An 18,485-nucleotide genomic window follows, 5' to 3' on the forward strand; every position below is an offset into this window, starting at 1 on the left:
ACGACCTCCGCAGTCCTGGGGGCATCCTGATGGATTGCGAGGACCCTCAGCTGCTCCGTCTCCTCTGACCTAGGTAGTGTGGGTTCGAAGAGTGCTGCAGCCCCAAGTTCAGCAGCCCTTGGTGTGCTCAGCTGGCTTTCTCCATGCCACCAGTGATGTGGTTTCTTCTTCTTAATCATTGACTGGTGCAACATTAGAATCAGAAAGACCCTTGCAGGTCTTGTAGTTGAAGTTATTCATTGAAGAGATGAGGAACTGGGGAGGAAAAGGGAGGGAAAAAACTCTATTTCTGCCACTCAAGTGGGTTTTCCAGCTGGGGCTCTGTGGGGCCCTGTAAGTTAGACTAACAAGAAGCAGATTAGCAAGAGAAAAACCAGCAATTTCTTAACACAGGACACAGTGTGTGGGATACTTCAGTAATGAATAACTCAAGGGGTTTTTTATAGCACTTGTCACTCTGGCATTGATTTTAGTTGTTTTATTTCATTAATATTTATCTCCTTCTACTGGTGTGTAAACTCCATGGGAACACTGATTTCTGTCTCTTGTTCTCTGCTCTGTCTCCAGCACTTTGAGCTGTGTCTGGAATACTTGGCAAATATTTGTTGAAACAATGAATGCAAGCACATTGGGCAAGTAACTTAACCTTTCTGTACCTTAGTTATCTTGTGAGTAAAAGAGGTATAAAAATAGTAGTACTACCTCGGAGTTGCAGTGAGAACTAAGGGAGTTAATCCATCTAAAGTACCTAGTGAAGCCTGCACATAGCAAATGCTCAGTAAAAGCTTCCCTTCTATTGTCATTATGAAATTTTGATTTCCTTACTAGACTGCTATTTCCTTGAGGGTAGAGGCTGTTTTGTACGTCATCTTTTGACTTCTAGTGGCAATTTGGCTGACCTGTGACTGTTGTTCACTGGTAGCTAAATAGATACCTAAGTAGCAAAATAGTAAATCAGACAGTAAGTAGATAGATAGTTAAGTAGTAGAGAAATTATAGGCAACATTTCTGTAAATCTTTTCTATGTTTAAAACAATAGATTTTTTTCCTGTCTTTTCCCCCAGTCTGCACTCAATGAACCTGCATGGAACAATGTGACTTACACAGAGCCTTAGCTTATCACTTATGCAATGGGTCCAATAATTTATTTATTTTTAAAGATTTATTTATTTGAAAGAGAGAGAGAGAGAGAGAGAGAGAATATCTTCCATGCACTTATTCATTCCCCAAATGGCTAGGACTGGGCCAGGTCAAAGTCAGGAGCAAGAAGCTTCTTCTAGGTCTCCCATGTGAGTGCAGAGGCCCAAGCACTTGGGCCATCCTCTGATACTTTCCCAGGTCTATTAGCAGGGAGCTGGATTGGAAGTGGAGCAGCTGGGAGATGAACTGGTACCCATATGGGATGGCAGCTTTGCAGGCAGAGGGAGGCTTTACCTGCTACGCCACAAAGCCGCCTCCTACAATAATTTACTTTTGTTGCTATGACGTGGCTGAAGTTTCTTGGGGATGACAGCAAGGCCAGAAGCTTGGTGCATCACCAAGGTCACCCCAGCCTTTATGTACGCCGGAACCACTGAGAGCTCCTCCATTCACAGTTGATGCCTCTCAGAAATGATTCCCCGGCCAAGGGGCTGCTCAGTGGAGGCTACAGCTTCTGGACAGACAAGGGCAGGTGCAGGTGAAAGAGACAGTTAGATGGGAGAGACATACTCCTCACCCCCTTCCTTAGCAGGAGTCCGGGAGTTGTGAAAGGATTCTGCCTTCATGCGGGAGTGATTCATTTGTCTTCCATGGGCCTCGCGATCTCCAGCACAATTAGAGACCAGGACTAGATCATCTGTCAACAACTGTCTTACGGTTTAAATTTCCTGACTCTCAGGATGATGTTTAAGAAGGCCCAGACCGTGAAGGATTGAAGGGTGCAGGTTTAAGTGGAGACCCTGCGGACATGGAAGGGGTGGGTAGTGTAAGCACATTGGCCAACGGGCTAAATGGCCTGCAGTATTGGCTCGTGAGAGGGGTGGAAAACGGTAGTACTTAAACAAAAGATGAACTCAAAACCCACAGCCTAACAAAGAGCTTTGTGATCCCCTGGTTCGCATGAGTGTATTTGACACGAACTAAGTTGCATGTCAGTTTTCCAGTATGGGCGTTTGATTTGTGGAGCTTTCACAGAAGGAAGCCGTGAGAAATTTCCAATCATGCCCGTAAGGTCTTGCAGTTTGGCAAGAGGACTTGGACCCTGACAAAAATCTCTTGCCCAATTTGGTTTCCAGAAAGCCCGACTTGCCTAATATGAAAATAAATTGAAAACAAAAAATTAAAAACAAAACTTCTGGTTGTTTGATGAAATACCACAGAAAACTATAATTTGTTTCCACGCCACATTGCTGTGAAGAATATATGCCATTGGCTTCTAAGTATCTGGCCCTGGTTTCCTGTCCTTCCCTGCCACAGTGTTCCCATAAAGCTAAGTCACCACAGCCGTGCTGTTAAGTCACACAAGTCTCTGTATGTGTGTGTGCTTTGTGCCGTGTGCAGCTGCCTGCATTGCTAACATCAGTATAGTTTTCTATTGCCGCAGACCAAATTGCACGTTAAGCACTCCGACTCTAAAAGTCCCAAATCTCAGATCCTCCAAAATCAAAAACTTTTTGAGTCCCCACGTGATGCCATAAGTGGAAAATCCACATCTGACCTCATGTGATGGATAGCAGTCATAATGTAAGGTGCACTAAAAAATCCTGTATAAAAGTACCTTCAGGCTATGCGTGTGAGGTGTTTGGAAACAAGTGAATTTTTTTTTTTTTTTTTTTTTTTTTGACAGGCAGAGTGGATAGTGAGAGAGAGGGAGACAGAGAGAAAGGTCTTCCTTTTGCTGTTGGTTCATCCTCCAATGGCCGCCACGGCTGGCATGCTGCGGCCGGCGCACCGCGCTGATCCGAAGGCAGGAGCCAGGTGCTTCTCCTGGTCTCCCATGGGGTGCAGGGCCCAAGCACTTGGGCCATCCTCCTCTGCCTTCCCGGGCCACAGCAGAGAGCTGGCCTGGAAGAGGGGCAACCGGGAAAAAAAATCCGGCGTCCCGACCGGGACTAGAACCCGGTGTGCCGGCACCGCTAGGTGGAGGATTAGCCTGTTGAGCCGTGGTGCCAGCACACATGAATTTCATGTTTATATTTAGGTCCACTTCTCAAACTGTCTCTAAATGCAAATATTCCAAAACCCCCCAAAAAATCTAAAATTGGAAGCACTTCTGTTCCCAAGTATTTTGGATGAGGGATACTCACTTGGTTGAAAACAACATACACCTGCGTCTCAGTATCTGTTGGTCAGGACCTGGGTCATCCAGGTAGGGTTTCACCAGGCTTTCCCTCAGTGTCTCAGCCAGGGCTGTGGTCTCATCTTTGGCCTGGGGAAGACCTGCCTTGGGGCTAGGACAGAAGATCTCGATTTCTCATTGGCTGTGCACTGCAGGCAGCTTTCAGTTCTTTCCCGGGGGGACCTTCCAGCACAGGCACCATGCACCATGGCACCTTCCTCCTGCAGTACTAGCAAGGGGGTTTGTGTTTGCTTGTAGCTTGCATTTCTTTATAAACGTGACCTTAGTTGTCCCCTTGTTCACCATGTAAGGTAAGATACAAGCAGGGAGAACCGCGATCCAAAAAAGGCTAAATGAATGTCTGAGGCTGAAAAGCAGATAGTGGATGCATTGAAGTCAGAATACAAGTTCAGTTACGTACATTTGCTGCATTACATTTGCTACAGTACATTCTTGTTTCATTCTCTCAGCACTATTGCTATTACTAAACTAGTTAACAGGTGGGGATATTGAGGCTGGAGAGAGGTTTTAAACACCTGTGTTCCATTTGCAGCCGTAAGGGGCACAGCCCTGATTTGAACACAGGCAGGCAGATTCCAGAAGCCACTACTTTCACACTCTGAAGACCTTTCTTTTAGAGCATAATGCTGCTGCCTATGTTCTGGATCTTCCTCTTTTGCTGGAGACTTAAGTTATTACAGTACTGTGAAGAGGTAATTGTAACTGGCTGCTCCTTTAAAAGTTCATTAATAAAATGGGGGACAATGTTTTTTATTTTCTAATGGAGCCAGTCTTTGTCACTCTTCTGAAGACATCTAGGACAAATGGAAGAAAACCTGAATGCAGTGGGATTTGGATGTATTAATAATACTTTGCTTCATGCACATCCAGAAATTGAAACATGCAACTGCTCAGTGTTGATAGAATACAACTTGTTTATTTGAATTTCCTTAAAATGTTCATTTTAATTAAGCACTATTTGTTTTATTCCATAAGACACAAAAAATATGGAAGAACGGAATAGGACATCTTGTCCAACCTGTAAAACCAAACCACTTGTAGATGAATATGTACAAGACTTAATTTGTTAGAAACTGAAATTTTAAAAATCCAGTTGTGTATGTGTATGTGTGCGCATTTCTTCTTGAAGAACTGTCCTGCAGTTTATGTTATGGTGTATAAATTCGGGAGAGAGAGAGAATATGCTGGAACCGTTGGTTGATTATTGAGCTCTTTCCTGAGCTGTGGCGTGGAGCAGCTGGTAGGGCAGAGGTCAGGAGGAGAGAAGTTGCCACAGTGGGTGCGACCCTGCCCAGTGTCCAGCTGTGTGGTGTCATTCTCCATGCTGTCTGTTTTTTTTTAACTTTTATTTAATAAATACAAATTTCAAAAGTACAACTTTTGGATTATAGTGCCTTTTCCCCCCATAACCTCCCTCTAACCTGCAATCATCCCATTTCCCACTCCTTCTCCCATTCCATTCTTCATCAAGATTCATTTTCAATTACCTTTATATACAAAAGATCAACTTAGTATATACTAAGTAAAGATTTCAACAGTTTACACCCACACAGATACACAAGGCATAAAGTACTGTTTGAGTACCAGTTGTACCATTAATTTGCAAAGTACAACACGTTAAGAACAGAGATCCTACATGGGGAGTAAGTGCACAGTGACTCCCGTTGTTGATTTAACAATTGACACTCTTATTTATGATGTCAGTAATCACCTGAGGCTCTTGTGATGAGCTGCCAGGGCTCTAGAAGCCTCTTGAGTTCACAAACTCTGACCTTATTTAGACGAGGCCATAATCAAAGTGGAAGTTCTCTCCTCCCTTCAGAGAAAGTTACCTCCTTCTTTGATGGCTTGTTCTTTCCGCTGGGATCTCACTCACAGAGATTTTTTTTTTTTTTTTTTTTTTTTGCCATAGTGTCTTGGCTTTCCATGCCTAAGAAACTCTCATGGGCTTTTTAGCCAGATATGAATGCCTTAAGGGCTGATTCTGAGGCCAGAGTGCTGTTTAGAGCATCTGCCATTCTGTGAGTCTTCTGTTTGTCCTGCTTCCCATGTAGGATCATTCTCTCCTTTTTAATTATATCAGTTATTACTAGCAGAGATTGGTCTTGTTTATGTGATCCCTTTGACTCTTAGACCTATCATTATGATCAATTGTGAACTGAAATTGATCACTTGGACTAGTGAGATGGCATTGGTACATGCCACCTTAATGAGATTTGGAATCCCATGGCATGTTTCTAGCTCTACCATTAGTTGTAAGTACGAGTGAGCATGTGCCAAACTGTACATCTCCTCCCTCTCTTATTCCCACTCTTATTTTTAACAATTTTCAATTTTCAGTTGGATTTAAGCTCCTAAGAATAATTGTGTGTTAATTAAAGAGTTCATCCAATGGTATTAAGTAGAACAAGAAAATACTAAAAAGAATAAAATAGTAAGCTGTTCCTCAACAGTCAGGACAAGGGCTGATCAAGTCATTGTTTCTTATAGTGTCCGTTTCACTTCAACAGGTTTCCTTTTAGGTGCTCAGTTGTCACAGATCAGGGGAGACATATGATATTTGTCCCTTTGGGACAGGCTTATTTCACGCAGCATGTTGTTTTCCAGATTCATCCATTTTGTTGCAAATGACCGGATTTCATTTTTTTCACTGCTGTATAGTATTCTATAGAGTACATGTCCCATAATTTCTTTATCCAGTCTACTGTTGATGGGCATTTAGGTTGATTCCAGGTCTTAGCTATTGTGAATTGAGCTGCAATAATCATTGAGGTGCAGACAGCTCTTAAATGTAGGATGGCAGAGTCCTCCAGCTGGAGGGACCTTTAAGCACCCTGTGTTTTTCCTCTTCCTTTGCTGGTGAGCAAAGGCCCTGACAGGCCAGTGGTGTGCATTGAATTTGCCTTTGCTGAACTCACATTGGAAAACTTCCTTGAACTTAAGGTTATTCCTACTCCAATACTGCGTTTATATTACTTCTCATATGCATGATGCCTGGAACGATAGGGCTTCTAGTCATTAGTTCTAAAACTAGCATTTTAAGACTTTGAAGGGGATCCCTTCATTCCAGTAGTCTCATAGTTGGTTAACAAATTCAAATCCCCTGTACTGCTCTCTTTTATGTTCCTGTAACTTTTTTTGTTTTTGTTTTTTGGCTCTCAGCCTTTCTCTTATTTTGCTACTTGAAAAATTGTGGTAAAATATGTATAAGAAGAAATTCACCGTTTAGCTATTTTTCAGTATACAGTTTGGTGGCATTGGGCACATTCACACTGTTGTGCAGTCACATTGCCATCCATTTCGAGAACTTTTCTGTCTTCCCCAGCTGTTAGTCTAGGCACTGCTACTTGTACTTTGGAGCTCTGTGAATTTGACTGTTCTTGGTATCTCATGTTAAGTGGAATCACATAATATTTGTCCTTTTGCAACTGGCTTATTTCAGTTTGGCATAATGTTAAAAGGTTTATCTATGTTGTAGCACATATCAGAATTTTGTTCCTTATAAACTCAGTCATTGTCTTCTCAAGAATTCAAGTGTTTTAAGTCTCTGTAGCTGCTAGATTTTTCTTCCAGATCTGTCTTGGCCTTTTGTTGGAATAGAACAACAAAGATGTGTCCTGTCTTCCTGAGTAGTGTTCTTTGGGGAGGCTGAGTAGCAGAACTGAGGCAGTTAATGAGCACCTACTGTGTGCCGGGGTCCCTGCCTGTGGCAAGAGGAGATAGCCCTGTCATAGCTGTGCCACATGCTGAGTGCTGAAGGAAGGCTGGGAGGGGTCTGCTTGATGTAACCCAGACTTCAGGCCTGGGTCATACTGTCTTTCCAAAGGGCCTTGAAGGGGTTAAGGCAGAGAAGTGCACAACATAGAAAGAAGAGACTGTATTCTGGGAATGACCTGAGCTAGGGGAGTGAAAACACATGGTTTATGGGAAGAATGTCCCGGAACAGCACTGTGTATGTAGATAGTGTCGAGATGAGAGGGGACGATGAGGGGGCTGCGGGGTGCCTGAGTGCCATGCTGAGGGGTCGGGGACAGGCAGCTTGGAGGCCTCATGGGTAGCAGATTCAGTTAGATCTGGGGGCACTGGGGTGATGGGTGGTTTGGAATGGGAGATGGGGACTTGACACCCTTGTGTAGGGGGAAGGAGGAGGCGATATGCATGGAACACTTTAGGCCAGAGAAGCTGAGAGCTTAAAGCAGGGCAGACAAGACTTAGCTCATGGCAATCACGTGGGGGTTTGTGGACAGCAGAGTTCATTGGCCTGCCCCCACCTGTCCTGCCCTTTTATGTTCTGCAGTTCTTACAGTTTCAACTCCTGTTTGTGTTTCTGTTTTTGGAAAATTTGTGTTAAATCTTTCTGTATGGTACCCCAGGGTGGCCAGAATGAATTGGTTTGTAAAAGACATCTGGACAGTTCCTACCTTCAGGCTTTCCACTCACCATTAATCAAGGGGTTTGCAAGAAGTTCCTGGAAGGTGTGTATAATGGAAAAACTAGGAGTGAGTTTCAAGCTTTTAAAAAAGATTTATTTATCTCTTTGAAAGGCACAGTTACAGAGAGAGAGAGAGAGCGAGCGAGAGCGAGCGAGCGAGCGAGCGTGCTTCCATCTGCTGGTTCACTCCCTAGTTAGCTGCAATGGCCAGCACTGGCTCAAGCCAAAGCCAGGAGCCAGGAGTTTCCTCCACGTCTCCCCGATGGGTGGCAGGGGCCCCAGTACTTTGACCATCTTCTGCTGTTTTCCCAGGTGCTTTAGCAGGATTTGAAGTGGAATAGCTGGGATATGAACTGGTGCCCATATGGGATACTGGCATCCAAGGCAGCAGCTTAACACGCTATGCTACAGTGTCAGCTTCAGGATTTCAAAATTTTTTTGCACCAAAAGTTAGATTTTGTTTTAATTCCAATTTTTCTATAATTCTCTGAAGTTCCCTTGTATGCTTGTTAGCTAGTTTCTGGAAGTCTTCTAAGGAGTGAGTGATGTGGTATCAAACATGTAGAACTTGAGAAGTTATTTAAGTTGTGTGTAATAGACAGTAGTCAGGGTATAACAAATTAGAACAGATCAGCCAGGCGACATGAGAAGTGCTCCCTCACCTCACGCCATGATCCTGTGGTAGCAAAAGAACATAAAAAAAAAAAATTGTACAGGTGTACAAATGTACCCTTTGAAGAAGAAGCAAGGTTGGCTTCAGAAATCACTGGAACAGCCATCAGAGCCTGTCCAATAGCCCATAAAGAACGTGGCTCTTCATGAGGTGCCTTAGTAGGAAGCTTAAGAGGAAAAGATGTATGCAGTTGATATTCTGAGCATGAAAATGTCAGAAATTCCTCTGGAAAATTAGGGAAAAAATGAATTCAGTCAGAATTCTTGGAAAGGAAGGCCTGTACTTACAAATAGAGAAAGGGAACATAGTACTGGTGCAAGTATTGAAAGATAGGACCCAGAAGTCATTATTGGACTGAAAGCTGGTTGAGAGAAAAGTGTTGAAATATAGGAAAAGCCGTGAGTTTCAAGGAAAACAATCCTGTTGCTAGCCTTTGCATTTGTCAGTGTTTTATGAGTCTTTTTTTTTTTCTATTTTAGTCACAGTTTTAAAAGAATGTGCATATATAGGGATCAGAAGAAATATGATGAATAATTAAGATTTGTAGCAGGTCTTTTTTTGTTTGTTTGTTTTTTTAAGATTTACTTATTTATTTGAAAGACAGAGTTACAGAGAGGCAGAGGCAGAGAGAGAGAAAGGTCCTCCATCCTCTGGTTCACTCCCCAGATGGCCACAGCAGCAGAGGTGTGCCGCTCTCAAGCCAGGAGCCCGGAGCTTCTTCCAGGTCTCCCACACAGGTTCAGAGGCCCAAGGACTTGGGCCATCTTTCACTGCTTGCCCAGACCATAGCAGAGAGCTGTATCAGAAGTGGAGCAGCTGGGACTTGAACCGGTGCTGTATGGGATGCTAGCACTGCAGGTGGAGGCCTTACCTGCTGTACCACAGAGCCAGCCCCTGTAGTAAGTTAGTGAGATTGGGAGGTTAAAATACAACTCCATACTCTCCCTTGTTTGGGTATTAATCTGGTGGCCGGGTTTTCACTGTGCAGTTAACTACTCAGTTATTTTTCACTTCCCAAGAGCCCCAGTGAGAGGCAATGCATGTGAAGCTGTGGGAGGCATTTTGACTGTGATGAATGCCGACCAGAATGCCTTGCACCTGCCCATCACGACAGGAAGCGTTCCCTTCTGGGTGGTTGACTGGTCTGAGCTGGAGAACGCTGTGGGTGGGAGTTGGGATTGATGATCTTCAGTGTGTAATTTCTTTCAGTTTTAAGGTTGGAAGGAAACTTGAGGAAGAAGTAGGTAATTGCCCCAGAAGAGTTAAGACTCAACATTTGGGGGTTGCCGCAGTGGTCCAATGGATGAAGCTGCTGCTTAGAACATTGGCGTCCCATCTCAGAATGCCTGGGATCAAATCCTCGTTCCGCTTCTGATTTAGCTTGCTACTAATAGGCACCCTGGGAGGCGGCAGGTGATGAGGACTTGGTCCCTGCCACCCATGTGGCAGATGTGGATGGAGCTCCTGGCTCCTGGCTTTGCCCTGGCCCAGCTCCAGCTGTTGCAGGTGATTGCGGAGTGAACCAGCAGATGGAAGAAGACCTCTCTCTCTGCCTTTCAAAAAAAAACTTCAAAAGATGACGCCTAAAATAAATATCATTCTAAGGTTTTGAAGAAAGGAAAGAAGGAGGGAAGGGAAGCCAGAAGGAAGAAGGGGGAGATTGGAAGGAAGGAAGGAAGGCAAGCTCTCTTGTTACTGCTAAGAATTTTCATCCAGTTGTAACTTTTATCTCGGGCTCTTGTTTGTTTTTTTCATAGAAGTTATTACAGCTTGCAGCTATTTTGTCTATTTCCTCATCTTTTTGTCTGTCTCACATTATAGGGTAGGCACCATGCAAACAGGGACTCGGTCTTTTTTCCTTCTCTGCTGTCAAGCACAGTGGTGGCACATAGTAGGTATGTGAAAATAGGCACATAGTAGGTGTACAGAATCTTCATGGAGTGAACGAGGGAGGTTGGAAGAGTGCTGGCAGGACCAGTCAGTGGCAATGAGCGCCTAGAGGGGACGACAGCGTGGGTCAGAGGAAGAAGGAAAACAAGGAAGTGGAGGGCACAGTGAGGAGGAGGAAGGGGAGTGAGTTCACGGGCCTTTTCTGTTGCTGTTACATTAGGTAAGAAAGTACTAAGAAGAGGAGACAATTAATGTCATACAAAAATGAGAGACGAGATGGGCTGGGGCCCAGCCGCACCAGCTGTGGGAGACAAGTCCTGATAGCTGGCCACTGGGTCAAGTTTGTTGATTTTTTCTGAAAGCCAAAGGCTGTGTGGAAAGCAAGGTCCCATCCTTTGTAAATCATCTGGAGGATCTGTTGGGGTGGGGGCGTGATGCCAGCATCTGACTCCTGTATTTATATTCTCTGCCCTGGCCTTCAGCTGTGTTTGGAGCAGCTTTAGATTAGATTATCCGCAATGGGCTAATGGAGCAATTCTGCGACAGTTCTGCCTCTGTGCTTTAAGTTGTTCAACTTTTCTCAGCCTGCATAGCTGAAAAGATACTTGTTGGTCTGATGTGCTGTAGTTTGACTTAAGGACATGATGGATGCTTAACTTAAAACACTAACATTTCCAAGAAGAAGAGTAAAACAAAGTAAAATGGAAAAAAAATCCACATTTTCCAAAACAGCTCTGCAGAATCCCAAATAATTCTACCTTTACAACTGTCCTGGCCGGGGGAGCTTTTCAGGGAAATAGTTTCCTTGAACCACAGGGTTCAAGACTGTTCCAGGGTGATCAGAGGGCAAGCAGGACAATTCCAAGCTCCCACCAGCCCACCCAAACCCTGTCCCTGCCCCCTGGCAGCAGGCTGTGAGTCAGGTTAGCTCCAGTGTAAGGGTACTTAATATCCATGGAAGCACAGAGATGGGAAGGCAAGAGCCTTTTGAAAGAGGTGCTGCCGGGGCCGTGGCTCACTAGGCTAATCCTCCGTCTGCAGCACCGGTACCCTGGGTTCTAGTCCCGGTCAGGGTGCCGGATTCTGTCCTGGTTGCTCCTCTTCCAGGCCAGCTCTCTGCTTTGGCCCGGGAGGGCAGTGGAGGATGGCCCAAGTGCTTGGGCCCTGCACCCCATGGGAGACCAGGAGGAAGCACCTGGCTCCTGGCTTCGGATTGGCGAAGCGCACAGGCCGTAGCGGCCATTTAGGGGGTGAACCAATGGAAAAGGAAGACCTTTCTCTCTGTCTCTCTCTCTCTCTGTCTAACTCTGCCTGTAAAAAAAAAAAAAAAAAAAAAAAAAAGAGGGTGCTGTAGGGGTGGGAATCCCATCCTTTGGAGCTGAACTTCTATGTTTTCCAAATGTTTAGAGGGCCTTGGACATAGAATAATAGCTCAGCTACGAAACCCTCTTTAGAATAAAGATGATAAAAAATCAAATGTTCCTTCTTTTTCAATTTTATTTATGTAATAGAGGGAGAGAGAGAGAGGGAGGAAGGGAGGGAGGGTGGGAGGACTCCGGTTTGCTGACTAAAGGACTGCAATGGCAGCAGTGATTAGGGGGCATTAGCTGGGAGCTGGGAATTCAATCTGGGTCTCCCCTGTGGGTGGCAGGAACCTTGTTGCTTGAGCCATCAGCAGTGCCTCCCAGGGTCTGCATTAGCAGGAGGTGGGGTCAGGAGCCTGAGCCTGGAATTGAACCCTGGTACTCTGTGACATGGACACCCTACATGCTGGGCCAGACCCCCACCCCCAGCATGAGTTCCACCTGCAGATGTTCATCAGCCTTGTGTCCTCAGGCCCTGCTTCCACACTGGTGAAAGGAATGAACCTAACAATGCCTTCCATTGGTAAAGCAGCTTTTAAAATGTTTGCTTTTGCTATCTCATTCCGTCCTAATAATAACCCTGTGAGAAAAGCTGGGTGGTGTCGTTACTGTCCTTGTGCACATGCAAAGAAACTGATGCATAAGGAGGTGACGTTGCCTGCTGTAGTCAAGGGCAAACCAGGGCCTGGACTACGTGTCTCTTTGCCGGGAAAACCTGACTGTATCGCATTGCAAGATTGTTTTTCATGATCCAATCCTGAACAAAAACAGAAAAGAGAGTCTGGTGTGAGGGTACTTCATAAAGTTTATGCAATTAAAAGATACGTTTATGTTGATGCAAAATAATTTCGAGATCCATGCATACAAGGAATCTTCAAAAAGTACATAAAAAAATGTGCTTTATGAACTAGGCCTGGATTTCAAAGTCCTTTTCGTACCCAAATAAATTTGTCTTACGATTACATTTTTCCCACAGATATTTTGAAGTACCCTGTTATTTGAATCTCTGTACTCTGGGGGGACTGTGGTGGGCTGGCCTCCTTACCTGTAGGTTACTAGATGGGCACTGAATTTTCTGATGATCACAGGGTTAGATGCTCAGGAAACAGGAGTGCCCCCAGACTGTCTTTGGTGAGCAGGGCAGGTCAGAGAGTCCTGTGTGAACTGAGCAGTACAGAAGTCTTCAATCAGCAGGTGGAGAGGTGGGAGAGTCTCCACATGGCTAGCCTCATACAGCCCAGTTGCCTTGCTGGGCCCAGCCTATAAAGAGTCAAGCATTTCTAGGACGGTTGCTTGCATGGGCGTGACTGCTGGCTCTCGGATGGGGCCTGTAATTTACCTCTTGAGGTCTGTAAGTAAAGTTGGAGGTGAGAGTTTGACTCCATTGAATGTGTGAGCTGCAGCTTGGTTTTTTTCATTTGGAGCTCTCTGCTTTGCAGTGCATAGTTGTGCGGTCAGCTAGACCGCTCTGCCAGGGGACCTGCTCCTGGGCACTGGAAAAAGAAGACAAACCTGTATTCTGTAGAAAGAGCCTATTGTTCCCAGAGAGCCGTCACGGCCAACTTCTTGGACTCCTTTGGCTGACTCTGAAGAAGGAATTGGAGTCAGAATGCGAATCACTAAGGCAGGTGTAGGGGCTCCTGGTTAAGTAAGACGCTGGTTGAGAGACCCGTGTCCCACAGTGGAGGTCCTGGGTTTGCTTCTTGGCTCTGGTTCCTGACTCCGCTTCCGTGAATGCAGACCTTTGGAGGCAGCAGTGATGGCACAAGTGGTTGGGTCTCTGCCACCCTGCGGGAGACCTGGATTGAGTCCCCAGCTTTCGGATCTGGTCCTGTCCCTCCCCCCTCCTCCTCCAGCCACTGTGGGCATTTGAGAAGTAAACCTGCGAATGGGAGCTCTCTCTGCTGTCTCTCAAGTAAATAAATAAAAGTTAAAGAAAAGAATGCTAATCACTGACTTGGGCAGACATCAACAATCAAACCTCAGGGAGCTCATCGGAAAGTAAACAAAAGTACTCAGTTGCAGACTCTTGAAAACCAACTGTGTAAAAGAGGCTGCAGTTGGAAAAACCCGAGAGGAAAAAAAAAACTCCTCATTCTCCGCCTTCAGTTGTCTTCAAAGTCATCAAGAAATCGTGAGTGTCGGCCCGTTTTCCATTACCAGGGTTGTTGTGGCTCTTCAGAGCCGTCTCTGAGCCTGGTGCTGGACTGTGCCCACGGGACCCCCCTGCCTGACTTGGCTGCAGACTGTATTTATTTCAGCTCTGCCCTGATTTCGATTGATCCGGCGCATGCCCTCACTTGTCCCCACTGCTTCCAAACAGCCGGCTGGCGTTGAGATTCTGCCTTCCAGCAGGAGTGTTGTCTTCTCAGTGGAAGAAGTTTGGAATTGGTGGAAGTCCCGTGGAGGCCCTGCTGGTGGGTCCTGGGCTAGTCTCAGGTTGGTGCAGCCGTTCATTTTCTTCTTCTCATTCTCAAGAAGGAATTACACGCTCCTCAGTTGCTGCCTCCAAGCAGATTTAGGTATTCTAACGCGGACCTTCTTTGATAGAGTGCCAGCTTCATGAGCCCGAAATCCTGTATGTGGCAAGTGGCCAAAATGTTCTGTCCTAGAGTACATGATGGCAGAAAGGGTATTGACCATGGGGTGGGGACACTTTGGCTCTCATTCTGCTAGTGACCGACATGTCACCTCACACGGTCATATTTACCTATTCATGCGTGAGACTGGACCACACTGTAACTATGATGCTTTTTAACTCAGCCTTCTCTTCTGCATTGTAGCACAGAGAGTGACCTTTCCACGGGATGTGGAGCCACTGGAAGTCGATCCATTCTTCCCTTAGCCGTCCTGTCTGTGACTCTCTCAGCCTGACTCTAAGCTCAGTTGAGTAGAGAGATGATTGCTAGCTCGGTATTCTGTTATTCTCGTCTCAGTGGTGCTCATACATCAAAAACTGTACTCTCCCCCCAGGCTGACTTTTGTTTTCAGTGGAAGAGAGCTCCCATGACTATGTATGGCCTTGATCTCTTTTAATCCCATTTGGAATAAGTAAAAGCTAGGGTTCACGGGCTATAAGGGAGTCTCAGATTTAGGGTTGGGAGTTGTGATGAGAAAAATTAACAAGTGCGTAGATGTGGGGTTTGAAGTCAGATAAAGCAGTCCTCACTTTTTTTTTTTTTTTTTTGACAGAGCTAGACAGTGAGAGAGAGAGAGAGAGAAATGTCTTCCTTCCGTTGGTTCACCCCCCAAATGGCTGCTACGGCCAGCGCACTGCGCAGTTCCAAAGCCAGGAGCAAGGTGCTTCCTCCTGGTCTCCCATGGGGTGCAGGGCCCAAGCACTTGGGCCATCCTCCACTGCCTTCCTGGGCCACAGCAGAGAGCTGGCCTGAAAGAGGAGCAACCAGGACAGAATCCAGCACCCCGACCGGGACTAGAATCTGGGGTGCCGGTGCCGCAGACGGAAGATTAGCCTAGAGAGCTGTGGTGCTGGCCCTCACTGTGTTTTGGTTGTCTTCCTAGCCACTGACTGGACTGAGTGGGAAGCCTGCTGAAATACCGGAAGTGTCCTGGGACATAGCTTGCAATGCCATGGTGTGTTAAGTGCGTTTTCTTAGGAGAATCAGAGATGCCACATTGCATCCTTGGGAACTGCTTTCCTCTGACAGCTTGAGGTCTGGGTATTGCACACAGCTCAGACCCTCTCCTGTCTGTTGTGCAGCCCTTTCTAGCTTAGTTCACTATAGGAGCCATTGTCTGAACGGGCATTGTTCTGTTCATGTGTTCTTCCCTGACTTCTGATCTCTGAAGCCAACTTTGGAGCTGTTGATGCCTTTTATGCAGTCGAAACCCAGTGCTAGTAGAACTACCTTGCTTTTCTGTGGGTGTAATTTTGTCCTTTCCTCCACCTTTCTTGTTTTTCAGCTCTCAGTATTTGTTGAGTTTCTCAGACTTAGCCAGGTTCTGTGGGAGACTCACAAGATGTGTCCTAGAACTCAAGGGACTTACAGTGTATTTGAGAAGGCAAAGCCTAAGCACAGGCAAAGCCATCTAATGATATCAGCCCCTGCGTAGAGTAAACAGTAGATCAGAGACAGATTTCTCCAGGAGCGATCAGTCAAAGCTACATGGAGGTAGTAAGCCTACTCACAAGGCTGGAAAGCTTGACTTTTCCACTTCTGTTATCTTTAATATGTGATACTTTGTATGAAGACAAGAAGATGTGTATGTGAGTTACAAAACGTTAGGATAAAATGAACACCTGTGAGCTCACCACCCTGCCTAAGAGCTACAACACTTCCTGCACTACTGCCTGCCTCCCATGCTGCTGGATGCCCCATTCAGCTCCCTGCCACTGTCTCGGATTTTGTGGGGTTTATTTCCTTTTTTCTTTTTTGGAAGTCTCTGTAGATCTCATAATTTTCTGTAATACTGGATCTTTGAAGGCAAATACCTAGGGCATATGTAATGGCTCATTTTGTGTTGACTTGGCTGGGTCACAGTGTCCGGATATGTGGCCAGACATAATTCTGGATGTTTACGTGTGAGAGTAACATTTACAGTGGTGAACTTCAAGAGAAATTTATTTATTTGAGAGGCAGAGAAAGAATGAATTAGTTCTCATCTGCTAGTTGACTCCACAAATGCCACAATGGCCCTAGTCCAGGCTGGGATCAAGGAACTCAATCTAGGTGTCCCACATGGAGTGGCAGGAAACCGGTTGCTTAAGCCATCATCGTTGCCTCCCAGGGTCTGCGTTAATGTGAAGCTGAAGTTAGGAGCCAGAGCTGGCTATTAAACCAGGTGTTCTGATGTGGGACATGGACATCTTTTGTGAAAGTATTCATTCACTTTTATTTAGTTGAAAGGCAAAGAGATGGAGAGAGGGAGAGGGAGACAGAAGGTTAGGTAGAGGTGGAGATCAAGATCTTCATCTGCAGGCTCACTCCTTAAATGCCCACAACAGCCCAGACTGGACCAGGTCACAGCCAGAAACCAGGTACCCTATGTGAGTGGCCAGGACTCAAGTACTTGGGCCAACATTTGCTGCCTCCCAGGTGCATTAGCAGGAAGTTGGATCAGAAGCAGAGGCAGGACTCACTCCCAGATGTTCTGATATGGGGTGCAGCCATCCCAGGTGGTGGCTTAACCCATTGGGCTACAACATCCACCCCTGGACATGGGTATTTTAACCTGAGAGAGAGAGAGAGGTCTTCCATCCACTGGCTCACTCCCCAATTGGCCGCAAAGGCTGGAGCTACACTGATCCAAAGCCAGGAGTCAGGAGCCAGGAGCCAGGCGCTTCTTCCAGGTTTCCCACACGGGTGCAGGGGCCCAAGGACTTGGGCCATCTTCTACTGTTTTCCCAGGCCATAGAAGAGAGCCAGATCGGAAGTGGAGCAGCTGGGACTCCAACCAGCGCCCATATAGGATGCCGGTACTACAGTTGGCGGTTTTACCTGCTACACCACAGTGCCGGCCCCGTGAACCTGCATCTTAAGCACTGCTTCCAGATTGGTGCACTTTGAGTAAAACAGATTGTCCTCCACAATGTGACCATATTCAGTCAGTTGAAGGCTTGAATCGAACAAAAGACTGACTGCCCCAGAGAAAGAGGGAACTTACACCGCCCCATCAGCTCTTGTCTGGGTGAGTCTCTGGCCTGCAGACCCACCCTGTAGATGTTGGACTTGCAGCCAGCATAAGCATGTAAGCTAGTTCATTCAAATAAATCCCACATCTATGGGTTCTGCTTCTCTGGAGAGGCCTCGCTGAGGCAGCCTGTCGCGCCTGCCTGCATGCCACGTCGGTGGCATCATAGAATCAGTTTGCAGAGTATTGTTACGTCAATAGGTCTGTGTATATTAGTCAGCTACCAGGAAGGCATTGGGAAGATGCTGGCCTGGGTCTTTGAAGGGAGAACCTTGATTTCCCACAAAAGCACTCAGCTTTCTCTTTTTGGGATAACTCTCTCCCTTTTCCATACTTGATCTCTTCCCAGAGATCCATTGCTCTCTGGTCACTCAGATATCATTCTCCTCAACACACACACACACACACACACACACACTCACATGCACATACATACACATGTGCACACACTCACATATACACACACATGCACACACACTCACACATATACATATGTACACCTTCATACTCACATTCTCACACACACACATGCACACACATACACTCCCATGTACATTCAAACACACACATATACACATCCACACACAAATACACTCTCTCTCTCTCCTCACCCCCCCCCCCCACACTCGCCCTCCTTCACAGTACACCAGAAGGCTCATGTCTGTGCTTTCCTATAGTTCTGCTTGTCATCAGCAAAGGCATTGAACCTCTCTGTGTCCACATGAGCCCCAGAGTTGGGGGAGCCATCAGTCCATGTCTGTCACGTTTCACCACGGGTCAGAGACTGATCTCAGTGCCTTACCTGCGTCACCACAATCCAGAGGGTAACCACAGTCATGCTCACATTCAGTGAGAAATCAACAAGGAAGCTGCAGAAGTGAGATTTGAATCCAGGCCATCCGACTTCAGAGCTTCAGCTCTGACAGTTTTTCAAAGCTTAGAAACTGGAAAGCGCTCTACAAACATAAACCACTGCTTTGTTAAGTGTGCCCTGGCCTTGGGACCCTGTGTACTGCTCTGAGATGGCTGGGGCAGATTTAGAACTGGTCCAGGCTCATGAGGTTGATGATAGACATGCTGCTCTTCCTGGAGAACGTGGGTTCTTTCACAGACATTTTTTGGTGGCCACAGTTG

The 18,485-nt window shown here is 46.1% G+C and overlaps 1 protein-coding gene across 7 annotated transcripts in view; it reads left to right on the forward strand.

The window, feature by feature from the left end:
• Positions 1–18,485, forward strand: part of ETV6 (ETS variant transcription factor 6) — a 271,165-nt gene that overhangs the window by 49,873 nt on the left and 202,807 nt on the right. The window lies entirely within an intron of this gene.

This window comes from Oryctolagus cuniculus, chromosome 9 (assembly GCF_964237555.1).
Source record: "Oryctolagus cuniculus chromosome 9, mOryCun1.1, whole genome shotgun sequence".
Lineage (NCBI taxonomy): Eukaryota > Metazoa > Chordata > Mammalia > Lagomorpha > Leporidae > Oryctolagus > Oryctolagus cuniculus.